The following is a 21720-nucleotide window of genomic DNA, read 5'->3' on the forward strand; positions in this document are numbered from 1 at the left end:
TCCAAAAGTGAGGGCAAAACTAGTCAGGGCAGGTTTTACATGCTGTTGTCATTTAAAGACCTGCCAGTAAATACTTGCCACAAGTCGTGTGTTTCAATTAAAAAAAAAAAGATAAGCTGTTTGTTTTCATTGCAAGCAGTTAACAGATTCAGTGTAGGCTTTCAGATATAGTATCATAAAGCTATCTGCTCTTGATAGAATGCCCTTCTGTTAAGAAAAAGTTAAGACATTCACTAAAATTCTTGAATGCAACCCTGTTAATAAAACTGGTAAGCAGCCTTCCTATGGTTGAAACTTTTAGTCCTGAGCTTATCTCTGTCACAAGTTCACAACATAACTGATGCCACAGTGTGAGACTGACAGATGGTAATGTAAGTGGCATACATAAAATACCTATGGGAAGGGCTTAGCCATCTAATGACCAGACAGTGTAAATGGCACAAAAACAGCTCAAAATACAGTGAAGCAGGCCTGCATTGACTGCATCCAGTGCAGAAATCTGACCTGCTACCAAAGTGTTTAGTTTGGAGTAATAATGCCCTTTCATAACTAGACTGTAATGCCGATTTCAATGTATCAGTAGTAACCATCAGCAAGTGCTGATAAATAGGCAGTGCGGTGGTTTATAACAGCTTGACATTTTGCACTCAGTAGCGTTACATTTCTGTACCTCGGCCCAAGGCATAACAGAAGATGATTTACTGCTTATTCTTTCAACAAAGCAGCATTTTATCCATTGTGATTTTACGAGGGCCAATCCACCATATACCATGAAGTATAATAGAAATTAACAAAAGTAAAAGCTCTTAATGGAAATGAAGTACATAATAAATGAGTGAAAAAGAGCAGGCAACAGTTGTTAATGTCGTTTACAGAATGGACAGAATTCATCTAGCTCTGTTATTACTTTTATAAGACATATATGCCATGCTTAATTAACAGATCCATTGAACTCTAACCAGATTTCAAATAAACTGATCTACAGTGACTCTTAGTTATCATATTTTTGACCCACTGATGCATGTAGAAGCCTGATTCACTGAGGAAAATTTTAAAGTAAAACATCATCCTGAAAACAAAGTATGTAATGGTGTATTAGTTTTGAAACAAAATAAATTCGAATAACCTAATCACAATTAAGACCTATACCCCAAAATATTATTTTCGATGTAGAAGGTGCACCAGCCTTCTTTGTATGAAGTATGTTGCAGCTAATCTTGATACTTTGTACAAAACACAGTAGCTGAGATCTAAGCACTAAACTCAGTCTAGCTGGTATGTGATCTATCTGTCTATATATTTATTTATATTTATAATTATGTGTGTGATTTTTTTAAAGAAATGACAAAATGCCAAGGCTCTACTGATCAGGTGACACCAAAATTGCATGTTAATAGTACTTGCGGGCGCTTGGTATGCTTGACTCACAGCAGTAATGTTCTCAGTTTTTAACATAAAAATGAAGTAGCAGCAGCAGTAGTAGTAGAAAACAGTAATGTGTCATGTCTTACACTGAGCTTCAACCCAAATGTACCATCTGAAACTGCAGTTTGCTGTCCTTCTCAAGAACAGACACATATCCATGCCTTAGTGATGAGCAGTACAAAGAAATCAAGGTTAGTGTACCCTTTTTAAAGGGTTTCTAGTTTTAGTAAGAGTTAATGCACATCTCAAGGAAATGTCAATAATTTGGACATCACCCTCACCATCCCCATTTTTCCCATTTTTACATGGGGTCGGGGTGTCACATCAACGATAGTAAATGTGACCAAATCATCTAGTGTCAATATTTACACTACCAAGTGCCTAGCCCTGACATGGCGGGCTCATACCTGACACATATGATCTGTGTATTTTAATATCATTATCTTTCTAACAGACACTGCACAATTATCAGCAGGTGCATGCTTTTCAGCCACTGGAAAATCATCCCTCCTACAAAATGTTTAAAAATGTTCAATACCCGATTTTACAAAATGTCTTATGAGATGATTATTATAAAAACTCAGAACATGCATTATGCAAATTACCAAAGTTATACACTTCTTGCAAATTCCCAAATTGGCTTTAGGGTACAGAAAATATTTGCTTCTCTGAATACAGTTGATATTATGGTGGCTCCATGTTTAATACTAATATGACAGCTGCAAGGCATCGGATTCGACATTTATACCCTCTCCTCATTTGGTTCAGATTTTAATTAAAAAGGATTACAAAATAGACAAGTTCACAGCGATTTAAGCAAACTGCAGACAGAATCATACATTTACACTTTATAAAGCATGTATCACACACAGTGTAAAGGTCATTTTAATATCATACTACAGTAAACATATATTCCTTTTTTATAAATTAGTTAGATTTTAAAATACCTGGCCAGTATGTGCATCCATTTTATAAGCATAATAAAAGATGAAAATTATGTGTAAGTTCGTCCCATTCTTTTTAAAATGCTGACATCTTGCTGTTCCATACAGGACAATTTTAATTCAGTTTTATTTTGTGACAGGTGGAAGTGATCTCAAATACCAGCATAGTCAGAGCTAACGTAATTGAAACAATCAACATCCTGGTGATGTACTTTGCTGTTCTGAGACTCTCTGGGTCCTTTCCATCTCTGCACAAATGACTTTACTTGCCTGATGATGCAGTTCTAGTCAAGATTACAGCAGCATTCATGTACTGAGATCTGAACTTTACTTGAGCTTGACAACAGATCATAATGAATATTAAACTTCGCTGTTAAGGAACTGAAGAACAAATACTGCTGCAGTCATTAGAGTGAGACTTATTGCTGAGTCAAGCTATATCCACTATTTGGTGGAAAGGTTGATAAATAAGCACTGAAGATTTTGATTTGGTTAGGCATGAAATCAGATGCTATGCATGATCTTGCTTTGCTTTCCAAGGGAGACAGTGACTATACATTTTACTCCAGTTAGAGTGGTCAACAAACAATTACTACATCATAAGTATTCCATATGTGCCAGTGATAAGACACACAGGCAAGATGAACGAATGGTCAAAATATGTGCAAGGTCAGCAGTGGACTGCTGGACCAGAACAGACACATTAATCGTGGACCCTCTAATACTGGTATAAGAACTGATTATGCCACTAAAAACAGGCTATCACATCATTGTAGGATTAGACCACAGTAGCGAGTCGATCATCTGAACATCAGTTATCCAAAATGTCAATTATCTGAACACAGCCTTCCAAAGTTTTCAGGTAGGAAAAATCATAAAGTCTTAATATATAAATTTTATATGTATTCACTTGTGCGTGTTTTTTGAGCTTGTACTACAATAATATACTGCACCGTTTTGTACTTAAAGTAAATTTGTTTTATTTTTCTTGTTTAATGTTCATCAAAAACATTTTTAGAAGTTTTTTAACCTGGTTAAATTATATTTTTGATTATCCGAACAGTTTGATTATCCAAACTATCCTATGTCCCAATTAATTTGGATAATCGACTGTCTGCTGTATTAGCTTCCATTGTTATGCTGCTCTCAAAGTGTGTCAAGGTTAGTCTCGGTTTCTGAAGCACAATATTTTAACAGAACAAAAAATCAAAAGAAAAGGGAATACTTTACAGGTCAAAATAATAATACATTTGGCTGATAAATGTTTTCACTACTAAATGTTTGCAAAGCCCCGAGAATGGCATTGACTTATGGTTAAACGACTGGCTTGCAGGAGTATATTTTGGAAGATGCCTCAAAGCTCCTGTGCCACAAAGGATTCAAGCAAGAACAAAACGTTCAAGTAGTTAGTGTTATCTACAGTGACAGAGGTTTGAAAGAGTTCTTCAGACATTGAAGTAATACTGCAGAAGCTAAGAGATGCCATTTTATACAACATCTAGTGTGTGTGGCTTTGGGAGACAGAAGCAGTACTAACTCATTGGAAATGACCCTGAGTTAGACCAGCTGTTGAGACCAAGTATGCAGCACTCTTTTGATACTTAACATAAGAAACTGGCAATAAAGTGGGAGAGATGCCAGTATGATAAATGTATTGTACATATCAGCTCAAAGGTAATGATAATTGAAGTTGGTAAACATGAAGGAAGTGCTTTCTATGACACCTGCTATGCTATGTGGCTTAGAATATAATGGGGGATCCTCTGTCCACACAAAAAAACAGGTCCCAATTACTCATAAAAACATTATTTTCAGGTACTGTGCTGCTTTAGTACTCTCTCCTGTACTGTCAATTCTCTTTGCCCAGTGTGGACACTCACATACTTTAGGATTGTCCTGTCTTGAGAGAACTGCTTTTGAACCTTTCTGATGAAGAAGTCACATTGAATATGAAGTACCAGGTTAGAAGAAAGTTACAAGTTCTTGATGGCATTTCACCTAAAGCAAAAATCTGAGAAGACCTACTACTCCCTGTTTCAAGTGGCTCTGTGTTTGTTTATATAATGTAAACTCTCCAGATATCCCCTAATGTTCAATATAATCTTAATTGAGAACTGCAGTGCCATTTTCATGTTTTTTAATATATTAATGTTTCACATCCAGGACATTAGACAACATCTAACATCTATTCTGTTGTTGTCTTACTCTGAAAGACATAGATCACTTTTTTATGGGTAACACCTTCTACATCACTCATACAGGAGTGTTTACCCCCTACACCCATTTCCTCAGATTATCATCTCCTAGTGTGTGGTACCTCAAAATAAGATGAATTCCAGCCAGTACCAGTTTGTTTTGATCATCCGCTACTCCTATTTCACACAGATGCTTGTTACACTCTTGTTCATTCTGCAGTTGCAGTTTTGATGTGTACACATTTTCTTTCTAAACAATTGTTATGCTTTTTTTTTGTTACTGCTTTTCTGAGCTGTGGTCACATTTTGTGAGCATCTGTCTGCTTGAAGTCAAGAACCGTAACAGTCATTAGTTTGACATTGTACTTACGATGATGCTGAGCCACATTTTTGGTGACACATTTCTCATTTCTAAATGGTATTTCACTTTCATGTCAGAGGTCTTCCTGTTGCTTTGAGAACATCAGATCCCATACTGTTGTTTCTTGAAAAATCTCTAATATCAGATTTCAGAGGCCCCCCACTTATAAATCATTATTAATGGTCCTGGTTTTAAATATAGTGGTAGCTAAGATTACCTAATTAATACATGATGTGTTAAATCTCCACATTGAAACTCTAAGCTGCTTGAGAAGATCAGAGTTCTCTACCAAGAAACTAGCAGACAAATAAAACAAATTGTTAGATGACCTGTTTCATTAATGAGAAACTGCTATATTCTTTTTTATAACAGAACAATGAAGCTAATTTCTTGACAAAAGGAGTGAAAGGTTACATATTTTATTCTGAAAGGCATGTAATTATAATAAAGTTTAGGGTACTTACAGCACAAACAAGGAAAAGGCAATATTTTACAACTGTACATAAAGCCTCCCTTGCTTCTGGGCAAAAAAAAAAAAAAACTCACTTACATTATTGCAAGTGCCTGTTTGTTCCATATAGATGATGTGGTTCAGGTAACTTTTCCCTGATAACAGATGATAAAACCAAACAACCAACTTTTTTGTAGGATACAGTCTCAAGTGCATTACTAAAACAGTCAGGAGTAGACCATTAGTCTAATACAACTTATTCTTTGGTTAAAGCCAGATGTCTTGCACTTAAACTGTAATCATGTTGGCAGTAAGAGGTTTCATCCTAAACAACAACTGTGCATTCAATACATCTTTGTTAGTTTATTTCTGAGATACCTAAACCAAAGGAGATGCAACAAAGGAAAAATCACTAGCTTAAAGAACTAATGGATGTATACAGAAACAACACTGGAGAAAAACAGCCTGAAGTACAACACAAAGAAATGCAGAGCTAGAATTGTTTTATTTTAATTCAAAAACTTTTTTATTCAGCTATCACTCAATCCATTTAAAAAATACTTTTGATGATACTTTGTATCCCACATTCCTCAGTGTGTGTGTGTGTGTGTGTGTGTGTGTGTGTGTGTGTGTGTGTGTGTGTGTGTATAATGGGTGAATATGTCCATGACTGAGTGGTGGTTGGTTAGTCTGACGTTGAATGGATGTATGTTCGTGTGTGTGTGTGTGTGTGTGTGTGTGTGTGCATGCACAAGCGGGTGTTTATATGTGTGTGTGTGTGTGTGCGTGTGTGTGTGTGTGTGTGTGTGTGTGTGTGTGTGTGTGTGTGTGTGTGTATGCATGAATGTGAATGTCTGGGAGAATGTGCGCGTATGTGTTTGTATGTAGATGGTGCATGTGCCAACAGGATGTATGGCACACCAGTGTAAATACTGCTGCTGTCACAGGTCTGGCAGCACTAATAGTAAAAAAGTATGATTCAGAGAAACTCTAATGAGCTGATAATGAGGTCTTCTGGAATAGCTGCCTCTGAATCACATTTTACATTGATCACGTCAATTGACTTACCTGCAGTAGACAATTTATGCAAGTGGTGGTGATTTAGCTGAATCCTGGGAACAGTATTCCATAACTGTGGATAGAAGCTTTGAGAATGTAACAAGAATTCAGACTAACTCACATCACTGTAGCCAGCAGAGTCCATGTAATACCAAAAAGATCCATAATTCAGTTAGTGGTGACTAGTTCTTTCTTTTCATTTCTTGCAAGTTAAGATATAAATGCTAGGATTTAATAGGACAGAGACATACTACAACATATCTGTCTGCAAAGGATCTGCTTACTACATGTCTGTGATGCAGTATTAATTAGGATAACATGATCCTTGTAGTAGGTGAAATGTCAGAAAATAGACATGCCCCAGGATTCATGAAGCTTGCGCCAGGCGCAGGCATAGCGTAGGCGGTATAATGCCAAATATGGCCGTTGAGCGATTCAGGTACGATCCAATTCCACGTGCACTACTGGCATATGCCAAACTGCGCAGCCCCCAGCTTAGGTATGCTAATCACCCCATGCGCAGTGTCGCACCATGCAAATGAAGGCATATAGTGATTCATGAAGTGGTGCAGGCGTAGCGTAAGCCCAAGGAAATGTAAACCAAAAAACATGGTTTACATTTTCCCAAACAGAACATCGGAGCTATGGAAGTGGGCCAGACCCAGGTATCACAACGTTAACATATGCCAATGACAAAATACACAGCCAATGGCATAAGAAAAGATGCACAACACGTAAATAACAACATTTAATATCATGTCCACAGTAATGCACAGCACAACCGCAGGGCATGTGTGCGGAAGCTGTAACATAAAGAAATAATATAAAAATGTCATAAAATCGCAACGTAATAGAAATCAGGTTTACATCATAATACACAATGGTAGGCATGGAACACCACAACCAAGGTGCAAGGGTTGCTAAGGGTCTGCGATAGTGTTCGGCACGGTAACTATGAATTAGTAGTCAATGCCATGCAAATGAGGCAGATAATACTGAATCGCAAATGTCCCGCCGGATGAAGGTTGTACCATACGGCGCAGTGGTATAACACCGAGGAGTGGCTCAGAGGAGATACATGACATCAGCAGAGGGGTGTGCCACCATAGCAGTAAGCACACTGGAGCAATGCAAATCTGGCCTGTCCGTTGCTAAGCAAAGCTGCAGGACAGGGGTGGGGAGGAAGGTATAGAATCGTTTAGCTGAGAGCACACATGGTGCCCAAAAGCGCTTGTGTACGGGGATGAAAACATGCCCAAAACTCAGTAATCGGACGCACGCGCCGCGAACAATAGCACAAACAGGAAGGTCAGAGAAGAAAAGAAGGAAATGCTGAAGTAGGGTAATTGGAGTACTAATGAGCAATCAACACCAATCAACCCACGATGGCCAATCGACGGCAGCTGACAAGTCTGCTTGCAGAAACCTGCAAAACAGGATAGGGGAGGCATTGGAATGCAAAGAAAGGAGGGGAGGTATTGGATTGCAAAGATAGGAGACCTGACACAGCAGAGCAAAGCAAACCGACAGCAGACTGGCAGTAGCACACATAACGCAAGATACGCCAGGTCCAGGAAAGTACAAATGAAAGTAGGCTGCAGGATGCACGCCAGAAAATGGTAGGTGCAACGTGCAGAAATGTAAAGGGAAGGTCAAGAGGTAATCTACAGCAGCCAAATGTAATTCAACACCAAAGGCACCACAATAGTAGTTCTGGCAGTAAAACACATAAGATACCCTGTAGCTACGATCGTACATACACACCCTATGACATCATCGGTGTTCACAGCACAATAGTATAAAGTGTGAAAGCACCCTACACACACCTGTGTATTCCCAAACACTGCACCATAGGTGTAAACACATGGGGAACTTTTAAAATGTACATGTTGGGAGCTGCCATAGCTGTGATTCATCAGCATGTGTTAGAGACTGACGGTGTTATGGAGGATGATGCCGACAACCACCGCAGGCCTCGGAGGAGAAGGAGAGTGTTCAGACCAAGGGTAACCTACCAGGGGCTACATGACCTGGAGATAGTAGAGCATTACAGGGTAGACAGGGACATCTTACAGCAAATAGTGGAGCTGTGTTGACCACGCCTGAGAACCAGAAACAACAGAGGGGAACCCATTCCAGTGGACACGAAGGTATGTGTAAGCCTGCGAATACTGGCCACAGGTACCTTTCAAAGGCCAACTGGAGATATAATGGTTATCTCACAGGCATCAGCATCCAGGGTACTACACCAGTTCCTGGATGCCATGTTACCACATGCCAATTAGCAGATATACTTCCCCCGAACTCAGGAGGAGTTGGCCAGCAATATGCACCACTTCCACCGTGTGGTACACTACCCGGAGGTACTGGGTGCGATAGACTGCATGCACATACAAATCAAGTCACCACCCAGTGAGCATGGTAGGCGCTACATAAACCGCAAGGGATTCCACTCCATCAACTGCCAGGTCGTGTGCAATGCCCAGGGCATCATCACGGATGTGTGTGCTGGCAGCCCTGGAAGCTACCATGACTCCCATATCTGGCACGCCTCACAGCTGTATCAGGTATTTGTCAGGGGGGACTCCCACATGGACATCTTGTGGGGATGCTGGCTATGCACTGGAGCTGTGGATGATGACTCCCATCAGAAATGGACACACATCCATGCAAGAACGCCATAATGAGGCACACGCACAAACCAGAATCATCATAGGGCATGTGTTCGGGATGCTGAAATCACGGTTCCGGTGCTTGGATACATCTGGTGGAGCCTTGCAGTACTCTCCAGGCATGTGTGCCCACATCATCATAGTATGTGCCATGCTACATAATATGATCCTGCGGAAGCAGCTGCAGCAGGGACAAAATGGTGAAGGCCCTCATAGCCCACCGCAATTGCCAAGGCCATTACAGGCACAGAAGGATTCAGACCATGAACACACTGTGCCAGCCCCAGTAGGCAGACGGAGGCGTGCCCAATATGCCTACGCCTTGGCAAAGAGGGAATGTATAGCACATACTCTGACAGTGTAGGCCCCTACGGACTGACACCTCTCCATCTGCACACACAGTAAAATGGATGGCACACAAACATGACCACCTGTAAATTGTAATGTATAGGTGGCCCAATGTGTGACTCCTACATAGGCAGCCCTCAAACATTGTAAACACAACAGCTAGTGGAACACGGAATGCCAACACCTGAACAGTACATGAGCCTTACAGCATATAGTGGTGCTGTGTGCCTGTCACGTTCCCCGCCAGATATATATATATATATATATATATATATATATATATATATATATATATATATATATATATATATATATATATATATATATATATATATATATATATATATATATATATAGATATATATATATATATATATATATATATACACATATGCATATATATAATACAGATAGAAAGTGATATATGTTGATATAGATGGATTCAGCGATATCTGCAAATATAATAGATAGTTTAACGACATTCATAACACCTTGGAGGTACAAATAAATAGGATACCGCCAACTATGGAATGTGTAACATACCGACATGCGTAACCACGAGGCTGAAAGACTGATAGAACACAATACCGGAACAGTACAGCCGTGAGTAATAGTATGATGATATGAAGGGACATTTAGTCACTGCTGTCGGTGTTGCAGTCCACGTAGGTACTGTGTTCAACTGTGTTTGTGAGTGCCGTAGTCTGTGTAAGTGTGCGTTGAGGGTGCCGTGTGCATCTCCATGTGACTGTAATGTGTGTGTGTGTGTCCGCAACATGTGTTTGTTAGTGCCAAGTCAGAGGCAGATCTTTACGGTAGGTGTGGATATAGCTAGCCGTAGGCATACGGTTACTACCTGTCCCACAGTAGGAGGGACAGCCCCACCCTGGGCAGGTGTGTCCTGACATAAAACAGTGCAAAGGGCAAATGTCAGAGATGGTAGGACATTAATATGTCCCATATATAATGTAATAGTCGTATTTAATAGTTATGCCTGTATGTAAGAAACATAAATGTTACATGCAATATGATAAGTAGCCAAAGTCCCACAACAATAGGTATGTATTGAGGATAAAAGTATGTGCTAACCTGTGTACTGACCGTGGCTACGTGTTGACCTGTAAACACCGCTGTGTGTCCCACAAGTATCCAACAATGACCATATGAAAAGGTGGCAACCCATGGCAAACAGGCTCTTTTACCAACACAACCGCAATGACTGCAAATATCTGGGACAGAAATACAAGGGATAGCTGTCACTTACACATATCCCTTGATATATCGCTGCAGTTCTGGAGGTATACAAGTAGCAAGCTCACCTGCAGACAATATAGAAACCAATTAACAATGGCCCAATGTACAATCCCATAACATAAGTCTACTAACTGTTAGCTCTCTAATTAGGGACGGAGCCCACACACATATATACGGATTATGTAGAAATGCAAGGCCCACAAACCTGTATATGCTACGTACACCCACCGACATCCCCCACACTAGAAACTAAAGCAATACAGACTGTAATAGCAGCACAAACATCCAGTCAGTCAATTACATCTGTAGAACCCTCAACATACCATGTGAGAGACACAATTAAAGGCGTCATGCAAAATTGCAGGCATTTTATAATGGAACAAACAGCCATGCTACAAGTTTTGTTTGCAATACTCCGTTATCAACCCACATGTTGAACCAAATACTCTACCTGTCACACACAATCCACGGGGGACATGAATCCAAAGTATACTTGTCTCCATGCATAGCAATTGCAATTACACATAACAAAACACAATACAGACCGTCTCCCTGTAGGTAGGGCAAATAGGCAATGCCCAAGAGGAGAATTCAATTATACCCCACTGTTGCCGCATAATTGGCGAATGGAGTAGCTGCACAGCTGATATGCAAGTAATTAGTCACTCAGGAACACCAATTGGTGGGATGAATCCACATGTTACAGGTATCAACGTATATAAGGATGACTTGCCAGACATTCAAACCGTATGCTCATACCGAATACCAGTTGAAACACTGAGAGAGATAGAAACGAAACACCGTAATGATAACAAGGTATGTAGAACACCCGATATGTAAGGTTATGTATAGCATGATCTGTATTAATTAGTTGTATAGCCTGGTATGCATTAATTAAACGTGTCCGCAATGCATAAAGTGGGGAAAGGTATTTATGTAGTGATGTCTTGCTGTGCATACTAACGCTTGTAGAAACTGTGCGTCCAGCAGTGGGGCACAAGGTACACAGCACAGACACCACAAGGGATGCTACGTGAGGGCGTTAAACAGAACAATTCCATACAACCCGCCATCAGTGGTAGGGTATGTCCAACAAGGACGTGCCATAGCAGGGGATAGTATATGTTGATATACTGTCACAGCACGCATGTGTATGGGCATATAACGTTAATGACATATCTAAGGTGGTCCCGCTGTGAAAGTATGCTTTGCATTATGGGATACTATGTGAAATATGTGTAATGTATAGTATTGTAGGTAGATATGACAGATATTCTACACAGCATAACAGGCATATCATGCATACCACAGGTATCGTCTATTGGCATGTACAATAACAGGATACATATGGCTTGTAGGCATGGGACATTGTAATAGCATGATAGCTAATCTAAATGGAAGGGCTATCAAGTAACCATGCACAAAGGACATGTAATAGCTTCACAGGTGCATAGTGGGGTACTATGCAGTCTGGCAAGTCCATGTGTAAGCACAACTACAGTGTTCACACTAGTGGCACCTCTCTAGGGTAGTGTCCTGTGAACAGCAGAGCCACGTGTCACCTGCACCTCTGCACAGTACAGCCACTGCAGTGATCCCAGGCCTACATGTGTCTCCCAACCACCAAGGAAGGTATCACATGAACAGTGCTACTGAGTGTCCCTGCCTGATGTACATAGGACTTATGTTCCAAAGCATGGTGAGTGTCCGGTTTGGGAATGTAACCCTCAAGCACATCCCACTCATTGTGACATGTGTGCACATATCCATGAGCATGTTGCTCACAGTGGCTTTTGCTTATGTCACGTATGAGGAGTATATCCATTAATAATGTTGTGGACATAGGCCCTGTCTGATCAGCAGAGGTCACCCCTGAGTATGTAGTATGCAAATGTGTACAGATGTGGTGTCTGTAGTGCAGCTGCTTACTTAAACTGTCGGAGCTCAGTAAACGTCATGGCGTGTTAATGTTGTGGTATGTAAAGCTGTAGCTGTTGTGTAAGGTACACCCTAAATGGGGTGGTGTACCCTTGAATGTGTGTAGATGTCTTGAGTTCAGAGGTACAATGGGTGCCTATGTACCAGCTACACACCCAGTACAGATAGGTGTGGCCACGTAGAAGGATATCCATGCCACAGTAGCAATACGGTAACCACAGGAGTGGGTGCGACATATGTGTGTACTGCAAACATGTACAATGTGATATGTATGTAGGGGACTACCACCCATGTGATAGTCAGTGGGTGAATGGTGTAATGCAAAGGTGATGTTCATGCACCTTGTGTCATGCAGCTTGATGCCATGATAGTCATATCATGTATCTGTCACAGCGACACCCGTATGGATGGAGTCAGTATCAGCTGGTGGAGCAATCATGGCGCATTGTATGCAGGGGTTTGAAAGCTAGGCAGGGAAAGCCCCTGTGCTAGCCTGTACTGCAGGGAAGCATATACTGAACATGAGGGGCCCTATGACTGAGGACTATGGTATGTCAAATGTACCTGACAAGTAGTAGGTACTATGGTATGCTGGCCTCACTGTATGTGTCCTGTCCATGAGCCACATTGCATAACATCCTGAGACATAGGGTACGATGTGCAGGTGGATGTGTATGTTGTCAATACCAGAATGGAGAATGGTGCTGAAAGGCAATGAGAGGACAATGTTGGATGTGTGGACTCCCGTACCATCAGCAACTGCCCTAGTAACTGTATGAAAGCAGTCCACCATGTGTAGGGGCCATGCTCTGGCCCTAACAAGCCTAACCTGGGTGGCAGCAAAGGACAGGAGCCCAACAATGTCTCTGTGAATGACGTCCTTGATGATGTGCCCCATAGCCATGCAGAACAGTCCAGTCAGGTGTGTAGCTCTATAGTCCCACTCGTGCATTGTGGTGTGACCTGTGTGTAGTGTGATAAATGCTGCTGTGTGCCATTCAGGGGCTAAAATGTCTGAAACAAGGCTATTACTGAATATGGTGGCCTAGTGGGGAGACATGTCATTCAGAGGTTGGTGGACATCACAGCCTGGGACGTTGGAAGGTGACATGGGGCCAGTGTCCCAGGACATATAGAGTGCAGGTCGGTACTGTGTAGGTGTGACCCCAGGGACACCACAATGTTCCTGTATGGATTGTGGCCCTGTAGTGAGTGAGAGGGTGTAATGTTAGCATTGAAGCCATCCTCCAGCATGTTGCCAACATCACCTGGGTCTGTAATGTTCCTGAGTGACTGTTGTATGTGACAGCAGATGTGGGTGTTGCCATCGACTACTGACATACCACCATAATGCCTGGTGGTACACCCCAGAATGTGTCGCAGTCATGTTTACGTAGCTAGTCTTGGAGTATGTGATGAGGGACCCTGTGGCCCTACCATGGCTGACCAGTGAGCCACCCCACCCATGGGAATGTACACCACTGTGCAACAGCCTACACCTGTTGTTGTACATCATATGTCCATGGAACATGACCACCAGAGTGGCGTCTGTTATCTGGTGTGTACCATCATGGCTCTGTGGGGAATAGCATGATCCATGCAGTTGTGTACATGCTAATGAAGTGCACTGGGGTATGTGTCAGCATATGTATGTGCATTGTCCATCTGCACTGGTGTCATGACGTTAACAACCGCTGTCAGCAGACGTCTGTAGTAGGTGTTGTAGTACTCATGTACTGTGTATGCTGTGATGGGTGTGGTGCCGGGATGTGGCTAACAATGTTGATTAGCATATGTTCAGAATCTACCAATGAGGGGATAACCCTAGGTGTGTAACACCAGTCACACGGTGGTAGTGTTCATGTCAAGGTTAATGTAGGTCTTGGAGGTGGTGTGTATGGGTTGATCCAGCAGAGCGGAGGTTATGACTCATGGATGTGTCGGTACATGAGTGGCTATCCCAGTTAAGTGTGGGGTAGTGTCAGTCACACATCAGTAGTAGCTGTCTGAGGCCCACTGTCCAATATACCAACAAATAAGGTATGTTAACCGTGGGGTATGAAGTTGACTCTGTAGCTTGTTACAATGTGTATAGCAGTCCCAGACACAGTTAGTTGCACGTGGAGCACCTCTGATGCATTGTGCTAAGTAACTAGCCAGGATGTGTGCACAACATGGTGGGATATGGGAACCCCTCAGCTGTGGGTGTGCCCGTCCAGGTATGTGCCTGAAAAGTATGGTCTGTCTATAACCTGTCATTGCAGGTGTGCTCTGCAGAGCCTACAAGCAGGTCCCAGTCACTGCAGAGATGTTTGAGTGGTGCATTATAAGGTGTGCCTTGCCTGCGTGCGTCACAGAGGAAGATGCAAGCATTGTGTCACATGACCCCATGTCATGCTTGCCAGTTCCCATTCTGCCAGTGACAATTATTGGAAACTGTGCAAGACAGGCAGTATAGAAGCAGCAAGAGCCTTACATGTGAGCTGTACTCCCAGGGCTGACAGGTGCAAGTCATCTGTGCCACAGCATTGTGTTTGACCAGGTCAGTCAAAGCGGACAGATACCAGATGCCTGTGGAATGACAATAGGAGCATAGGCAACTGTTGAAGTGACACAGTCGGTCATTGTACAGTGGTATCGTGTCCGGACGAATGCAAAATTCTCCCCAGGGCTTGGCCCACACCCTCAGGGCTATAAGACTGGTGAGCTATTGCATGTCCCTGCACACATAGTCTGTGAAGTGGCATCACAGGGCAGTCACACTAACATGGAGAATGACAGTCACATCGTACCTGGTGAGGTGTGGCATGGTTGCATAGGTTATGTTGCAGAAGCAGTTACCCAACAGCAAGATGTAACCGACTATCGCCTTGTGTAGCCTGCTGTGTGGAACTGCAGTGTGACTCCCTACAGAGTCACCTATGACTGGTGTGTTGTGAATGTTATAACTCCCTATTGGCTGTATGTGATGGGCACACATGAGTCTGTGGGCTATAAGTTGGTGATGTTGTCTTCCATGATGGGGGCTACCTCTGGTGCCTACACTGAGTATGGAGACGTACTGCACAAGTTGTCCTCACAGGTGTGGCCAGTGGTGTAGATCATTTGAGACTATGTGATGGGTGTTGTGTGTTGTGAATGTTACACATCCCCAAATGACTGTCAGGTGCAGTCAGGGTTGGTGACAGCATTACCCCCAGCCATAGCTGTCAACCTCCTGTCCCCAAAATGAGGAAAATTAGCCCTCATAATGTGTGACAAATGGGCAAAACGTGGAACACTTACAACTGGCTTACTAACAGCTTCAACTAGGAAGGACATATGATGGCTAAAATAGGCTGGTTTTACGTATAAAAAAGATATTCTAATGAATTAATATGATTCCCATCTATTTAGCCATGGCTAGCAGGTAAACAATTTCCAACAATGAATGTGTGACAGACCCTTTCAATGTGGAACCTTGAGGAACATGCACCTTTTAAGACCCCAAATGAGGTACGTTCCTCGTAATGAGGTACACTTGAGAGCTATGCCCCCAGCACGGCTGCAGAAGTGCATCCCCCACAGGCTGTAGTGTCGTATGTTGGGAGGTGAGCATTGAATGTGTACATGAGACAATTGCTCTATTGCCACATGTACGACATATCCCTCATATAGACAGGTAGTAGCACTGGTACGTGACAGTTGGACATGCCTGTATATACAACCATGTCCCACAGGATATGTGCTTTACGTGTGTACAACAGCTGTTGTACCATAAGCAAGCTGGGAAGTGTAGGACAGCCAGTGTACCTGTGGGAAATGGTGTGGAATGGGTGCTATAGTAATCAGTAGCTCATGACATGCTCACAAGTTCTGAACAAGTGCCTAGCATGACCATACAATACAGATAGGGTGTTGGATAATATCAACCCACAAGTGGTGATGACAGTGATTTTGGGTGGCACCGCACTATAACCCTGCTGAGTATGGTGTGCATGTCCATGAACCATTATCACTGTAGATGTTAGCAGTACAGATGTACAAGACAGCATGGATGTTTGATTACAAATACCTTTCTATGTCACAGGAGTGTTCCACCAGTGGCCTGTTGACAGACTCACAACTACAAAAGGTGCAAGAGTGACATGTGCACATCACACCAGTGCCAGCTACAGTAGAACAGGGTTAATGTGTTGTACCCCACCCTCATTGTAGCCCATACCACACAGACAAATGTTAGGCATTTGTGTATGTAAGGCTGTGAATGGCCATGACCTATCAGTATAGCTGTGTCAGTGTTGTGAACAACATACAGAATGGGCTGTGTGGGTGAGGTGTGTGACATATGTGCACAGTCTGATGGATGATACCAGCATTGTCACTGCTTGGTGAACATCCCTGTACACATAAACTACTACCTAGGCTGTGGTCAACATTATGGACACTGTGTAAGGGATGGTGCTGTGCAGTGCACCCCCCAACTTGGTGACGTCTCCAGGCCCCTTATGTAGTCATATGAGGTACCCATGTCATGTCAGGGTGCCATCCATGAGCACGGAGATCACTGGACAGGCATATACAGCACTGTGGTGACCAATATTGGATCACATACCACCTTTAAGGGGTAATGGCTATGCATGGATGTGTGATACCAGCCTTCACAATCCTCACCTCCACTATGCAGCATGCTGTCTACCTTGCAGAAAGACATTTGCTACACCATGATGATGGACATGCTACATGTCCATATCCTGATCTATAAGACATATGTCATGGACAGCCACCATCCTAATACTAGGATCACCACAGGCTGGACAGATCCCTGTACCATATATGTGACATACTCCCGCCATACCATGCAACCCTGTCCATCAAAGCTGCACATGTCATCCCAGTCATACATGGTGTGATGGCCGCATGGTAGATGTACTATCAACTGACTGGATCAGTAATGTGGCACTGATGCACCTTGCGGTGGCATAATGGCTGTCTGTTACAACTTGGAAACCATGCCCGAACATGCTATGATTGATAACCATCCCAGCGAATGTCGTCTGACTAGCCATTGTCCCATGTCTATCACATGTGCAATACAGGTGATCTGTGGCAGGATGTTGAACAGTTGTACAGTGCTGTGTAGATGTATATGGCAAAACACATGCATGTACAGATGTCCATGCGTATGCGTGCATTGTCACTGCTCAAGTCCATTACGGCTGTGTCTGTGTTGATATGTGACATATACACAGCATCCAGGCCAACAGCATTACCGTGGACACATCCAGGCATGTGCAGATAGGTAAGAACACAAGTGCAGGCAAATAGACATGACCACAGGAAGACAGCATTTACATGGAGTATGAACACTGTAATGAGGTGACACACATATATGGTGATGATATCCAATGCATAATGGGTGTGACATGTGTGACACAAACATGTCAGTCGTGTCAGTGTCATGATGCTTTGCAAAGATAACTGTGCAGATGTAGTAGATGTCATAGAAATGTATTTGCAGCAGTATCTCTGTACATCTCTGAAACTGTGATCTGTCACCATTATTATGTCTTACAGATAATGCCCCGTACACGCCTCCCAGCATACAGCCACCAGGAGGATGATGTCCTCATCCCACAGCTCCATGACAACTATGACTTGTTCAGCCATGTGCCACAGCATGCCCAGCAGCGGGATGACCTGTGGCAGGATCTACGCAGGAGGGTGAATGATGTGGGTGGCCATAACCGCACCTACCAGCAGGTATGCAGGCACTGCATGGACTTGATATGACATGCAAAACAGCATGCCACTGCAATCACCGGGGAACAAGGTCGAACAGGTGGTGGACCACCAACCCAGCCCCCACTCACACACACCGAGGAGCTACTGGCCAGTCTGGGGACTCCCAGGGAACAGCATCCACAAACACTAGCTGCCATCGTGGAAGTGGGTGTCTCCCAACCAATGAGTCTGGAGTTGCCTGGTAAGTCAGTACTGCACATATGGCTATTATATCCCATTTAGTTGCATGTGTCACTGTACATTAAGTAAAGTAACAACATATGCAAGGTATGTGGACACACATGCTGCATACTACAGTATGCTACACTGTGTATGCACACATGTGCATACTATATGCTATTACACAGGTGAATGTGTTCACATGCACAGTGCAACCTGTGGCTGTCATACAGTCATGGATAATGTTCATACTGCTGTGTCACCCCTATACAGGTACCTCTGGCGTGCCGCACAGACATGAGTCCGTTGCAGGTGAGACTGTCATCAGTATCAGGCATGTTACAGTGTAGATCTATTTGCCATGTGGCCAGTTAACACTTGCACACCTGATGTTTGTTCTGGTCACGATATGCAGTTCGCATCACCCATCATTCACACAGGCCACCCATGTGCAATATATACAAACAAAATGATACACCGACTTGAAATCACAGTACTTGTCATTGCGACATGTGTGGTCGGCTGTGCATACAATGGTGGAGGTGTTCTACAATGGAAGCATATGTAGTATGCATTGGAACAACATGTGTGGTACGCACACAGTACCACACAGTGAGCTGTGATATGGGCAGCCCACAGGTGTCATCTTTGTGTCATATGCCCCTGCATTGGGTGCACACATTGTGATGTGCCACCTGACATGTCCCAGACACGTAGTGTTCTGTCTGCAATATTGTCACACTATCGCATGACCTATACCCCACATACCAAACATACAACCCGTTGTCTGCATAGCCCTGTGGATTGTGACATATCTGACATCTATGGGTGTATGTCATATGGGACAACACAGACATGTGAGATAGATGGCCATCACACACATTTGGCCAACACATGTGCACACATGGCCATGGGGGATGGCCAGAGACATGCAGCCACACAGTACATGGGATGTGTATACACCCTGTTGCACATTGTCCACACATGGTCCAATTATAGCCTTAGTTGACTGATTATACAGTTGATGTGGTACACTGGACATCCTAAAAGCCTGTGCACAGCTACTGGAGGTGTCACTGAAGTCTGCCATATACGATCTGTTGAACATCACGACTGTGTTGCAGTTATGGCTATGCAATGTGTACATATTATGCATTCTACAGCAACATAGATGCCTCATGATGCCATGCAATGGCACAGTGTCTGTACTTCACACTGTATAGCAATGTAGATGGCTCACACTACCCTCCCATGCTCATGCACATTTGCTAAACATGCATTCTATCTGTAGGGCATACACACAACACTGCAATGTGAAGCCCATTATGATGCTGTACATGTGTCAGGACACCATTGTGTCAGACATGTATGCATGTTAATGCACATGTCAGCAGATTACATGTCAAGGTCACATCAGCCATGTGTACTGTTATCCTGTTCTGGGCCACATGGTGTTATCACGGGGATGCATGCATACTACCATGATTGTGTGAACTGCATGGCTACTGATATGACACCTGCTTGCTGTAGTGTGCACCCCAGGGAGGTATGCTTACTAACACTATTAATGTCTGAGCTGCATGCCCTCTGCTGTATCACAGGCATGCTGCATGCCATCTGACAAATCACATGCATGGTGTGTCTGTGTGTGTCTGTGTGTGTGTGTGTGTGTGTGTGTGTGTGTGTGTGTGTGTGTGTGTGTGTGTGTGTGTGTGTGTGTGTGTGTGTGTCTGTGTGTGTGTGTGTGTGTGTGTGTGTGTGTGTGTGTGTGTGTCTGTGTGTGTGTGTGTGTGTGTGTGTGTGTGTGTGTGTGTGTGTGTGTGTGTGTGTGTGTGTGTGTGTGTGTGTGTGTGTCTGTGTCTGTGTCTATTGTACTTTACAGTATTTCTTTGCATTCACAGGTGATGTAGGTGCGTTACCCTCCCGCGGTCCATCTGATGTTAGTGTCCCCACAGATACTAGCGGTGATGAACATATGCATGAGGTACAGGCAGGGTTGTCAGGGGCTGAATCTGTGCCAATGGTTGCCATCCCAGCTATGTCCCCCTCTTCCCCGCACACAGTTCTGCTGCCAACACATACCGCATCACCAGTGGCCATAGAGGAAGGACAGTCAGCGTCTGTTAGCATGGAACAGGAATGTGTGGTGGCTACAGAAGGTGTGTCTACACACCATGGTGTCAGCGTAATGACTGCAGATGTGCCACACAGGCATGTGGCCGGTGCTGCTCGTAGGAGGACCTCTGGCAGACATGCACCTGCAGGACAGAGCGCAGCAGCTGGTATCACCAGACGCATGTTACAGACTGTAATGGCGGCACAGGCACGTGCTGAACGGCAGAACAGAAAAGGGCAGAGGCTGCAGAGGGCTGCTATCCATACCCTAAATGACAACATCCAGGCATTGACAAATGCTCAACAGCAGATTGCTGATGTTCTGGATAGGCGATTGGGTGAAATGGTCGGAATCCTTGACCGAGACATGGCAATCCGTGAGTGGGAGCTGTCTGTGCTGGAACATCTGGTAGGAGTAAGGCATAGGCCACTTGGATGTAGGCCAGCAACACCACCTAGTGTAGGTCAACGTGAGCGTGCCACCTCACATGCCCGCTCCCATATTGCCAGTAGCAGTGCAGCTGGTGCTGCGCTGTCAACACCAGGACACAGCAGGCCACGTGGACGTGTCCCTGGATGTTCTCAGCGGGGACACGATTCCAGCAGATGTGTCGTCGGACAGTAGCCACTCTGTACCTCCACCTGGTAGTGCCCGTGCAACCCCAGGCAGGCACAGGTCACATGGCCATGGATGGGCACAGTGAGCTGTACAACCTGGGGCTGTCAATTATACCCCGTGTAGGCCTCACAAATGGCAGAACTGTGTACACACATACATGTACACAGCAAACACAAGGGGCTCCACAACATCCACATGCATTCTGAACAGACATGTCCAATCAACTCACCGGCCCTTACACACACACATGATGTTATCCATTGGTGCAGCCTATGCCCCTGGCAAACATATCACCCTGTGCATATGATGAAGCCTGTGCCACATCCCTGTCATCCACACCATCGGTGCAGGGTTATGCACAAATATTCTGATGCACAGGGTGAACAGAATAGTGAG

The sequence above is a fragment of the Protopterus annectens genome, chromosome 1.part0, assembly GCF_019279795.1.
Source record: "Protopterus annectens isolate FY-2018-M chromosome 1.part0, PAN1.0, whole genome shotgun sequence".
Lineage (NCBI taxonomy): Eukaryota > Metazoa > Chordata > Ceratodontiformes > Protopteridae > Protopterus > Protopterus annectens.